General features: G+C 41.0%; 1 long non-coding RNA gene across 1 annotated transcript; it reads right to left on the bottom strand.

The window, feature by feature from the left end:
• Positions 1-504: 504 nt before the first annotated feature.
• LOC122422787 lies at positions 505-2191 on the bottom strand. Its single transcript, XR_006263962.1, has 3 exons — positions 2107-2191; positions 1762-1763; positions 505-515 (listed from the first exon to the last, which is right to left on the bottom strand). It is a non-coding gene; the product is annotated as an uncharacterized LOC122422787 (long non-coding RNA).
• Positions 2192-3230: the final 1039 nt, after the last annotated feature.

Genomic DNA, 3230 nt, shown 5'->3' on the forward strand with positions numbered 1-3230 from the left:
TTATTGAATAATTGCTTTACAGAATTTTGCTGTTTTCTGTCAAACCTCAACATGAATCAGCCACAAAAGGGAGATATCCCCTCCCTTTTGAGCCTCCCTCCCATCTCCCTCCCCATCCCACCCCTCTAGGTTGATACAGAGCCCCTGTTTGAGTTTCCTGAGCCATACAGCAAATTCCCATTTGCTCTCTATTTTACATATGCTAATGTAAGTTTCCATGTTACTCTTTCCATACATCTCACCCTCTCCTCTCCTCTCCTCTCCTCTCCCCATGTCCATAAGTCTGTTTTCTTCTATGTCTGTTTCTCCATTGCTTGTTTTATCTCTTGATGTGTCTGATTAGTTTTGATTGAGTGGTGGATAATGTATATAAAAATTGTAGAAATAATTTCAGGCCCAGAATAATGTTATTTTCCCCCACAGAGAATTTGCTTTTCACTTGCCAGGAAAAATCATTTTGAGAGAACTATAATCCAGTTCAAGAACTGAGATCATCTGAAGCTGAACTAAAGTCTCTGTTAGATTATTTGTACTCCTAGCTAACCCTTTTCCTAGGGTGCAGCCACTCTATCTCAATTCACAGGAAGAATGGCCATTAGTATACAGCACTCGGCAGGGTCTTGATGTCACATTTGACCCGTAGCCTATAGGACTGTCAAAACTGCTCCCCAACTTTTTGGATAATCCTCCCCTTTCAAGATAGACCAATGTCTCCAGAGTAAAAGCAGATCCAAATGCTTAGCTCTTGTCCTTGGAGTTCTGGCATCTCCCAAATCTTGCTCGAGTCTTTCTTCCACATCTTGGTGTCTTCGTGCAGATTTGTCTATGGCAATTTCCATCTTAGACTAGGTCTATCCACTTTTCCATTTGTGCTGAGACAGAGGATTAATATGGTTGGCACAACTCACTAATACTTGAGGCAGAAATCTCTGAGCAAATATTAAATAAAAATTCCTCTGCGGAGATGCCCCAAGAACTGAGTTGACCCTGCTTTCCTTTAAAGCAGCTTCACATTTCCTTTTATCAAATGTTTCTTGGCTTGGGATATGTTTTCATCTTAACTTCTCAACTTTCTGCCTGAAATACAAACATATTTGAGGTTTAGGCCTTTAGCTACAAATTCACAGTTAAGGTATTTTTTCTGACCTGGAGTCCAAGTAGAGATATAGAGAAGTCTCGCTCTTTGGCAGTGGTGGATTGATTCCTAGTGTTTCAGGGGCGTGGTTCCATCCCATTACCCTTTGTACATCCAAGCAAGGTCCTTTCCTATCTCCCTAGGAAGTTGTTAACCACCAAGTCCCTTAGTTGTCAAACTGGAAATCCTTCAGGATCACCTTAGAATGAGTGCAGGTAATCAACCACCTGGATTTTGATCTTATCTTTATTTTAGATTCTTAGGTTTTTCCTTCTTTTCTTGAAGGTTCAAGTAGTCATTTAAAAATACATTTGATAAACTTTATCCAGAATGTATCCATGTTATATTAAGCAGCTTTTCCAGATAAATTTGTATGATACATTGCTAGAACCAGAAGTCTTTAAAAATGTTTATGTATACTATTACTTTCAGAATAAAGTAGCAATTAATATGAATAACCATGAAAACTCCAAAAAGTCTCTGAAATATGACAGTATAAAACTGAATTTTCAAGGAGAAATTCTGTTGAGAAATTATCAGTGATCAGTGGATGCATTCACTGAACTCAATTAGGGTTGAACACAAAACCTGTTAGACTTAGATTGAACCCATCTCTTAAGATTCACTACTACAGAGTCTCAAAGTTTATCAATTCAGAAACTTAATATCCATGCCTTATTCTGTGGAGAATCTACCTCAGAGCAGTCTACTCTGCTATTCCCTCATCCTATACTGATTCTGCCACTTCTCACAACCAACGAGTCATCATAGATACCTTCCTCCGTTTATCCATTTAGAGCCCAACATTGTACTAAATCATCAACTATACCTAGGAGACCAGAGAGGTGGTTTTTCTTCTGCTTCTCAGAAATAAAAGGGGGTATCAGAAGTGAAGCCTTGATGGTGTCCTGGGTACGGTTTACTTTAATTGTGTTTTTATACTTTACTTTAGGGCAAAAGGTATAAATTACTTTTTTTAAAGTAATTTTTATTGGGTGATAGTTGCTTTCAATGTTTTAGTTTCTACTGTAGGTAAAAATGAACAGCCATACATACACACATACCCCCTCCTTTTTGGACTTCCTCCTCATTCAGGTTACCATAGTGCATTAAGGAGAGTTCCCTGCACTATATAGTATGTTCTCATTAGTTACCTGTTTTGCACGTAGTATCTACAGTCTATATGTATCAACTCCAAATTGATCTTTATTATACAGGAATACATTCTTCTCCACAGAGATAACTAGTACACGATCAGACATTAAAGCCCTTTTAGGCAAATCTTCAAGGTCATAGGGAATAGTTGGGGGTGTGCACACATCTAGACTATACACTTTGAAGCCAAGAAGTAGGACTCTGCTCATGCTCAGAGAACACTAATGTGCATGCAAAGGAATTCACATCTTATCTGTTGGTAAAATTTACACAGGACTATCCTATCCACTGGAGCAGCAGCTTCCTGGCACTGGGGTGGTGGCTGCACAGGACTGGAGCAACTTTGAGGAGATACCCCACATCAAAGGGAAAAGGAGGAGCCCCAGAAAGATGGTAGGAGGGGCGAAATCACATTTGGAATCAAACCGAGTACCTACCAGAGGTGCTCAAAGGACTCAAACATACTTGTGCACACCAGGAAAGAGACCCCAAAGAGACTGAGACAGAACTGTGTTTTAGTGTCTCCTAAGGAGGTTCAGGGAGAAGGCAATGGCACCCCATTCCAGTACTCTTGCCTGGAAAATCCCATGGGCAGAGGAGCCTGGTAGGCTGCAGTCCATGGGGTCGCGAAGAGTCGGACACGACTGAGTGACTTCACTTTCACTTTTCACTTTCTTGCATTGGAGAAGGAAATGGCAACCCACTCCAGTATTCTGGCCTGGACAATCCCAGGGACAGTGGAGCCTGGTGGGCTGCCGTCTATGGGGTCGCGCAGAGCTGGACACGACTGAAGCGACTTAGCAGCAGCAGCAGCAAGGAGGTTCAGGGCAAATAATGGGGAAACAGTGGAAACAGTGGCTGAATTTACTTATCTGGGCTTCAAAATCACTGTAGATTGTGACTGCAGCCATGAAATTAAAAGATGCTTGCTCCTTGAAAG

Source organism: Cervus canadensis, chromosome 20 (assembly GCF_019320065.1).
Source record: "Cervus canadensis isolate Bull #8, Minnesota chromosome 20, ASM1932006v1, whole genome shotgun sequence".
NCBI lineage: Eukaryota > Metazoa > Chordata > Mammalia > Artiodactyla > Cervidae > Cervus > Cervus canadensis.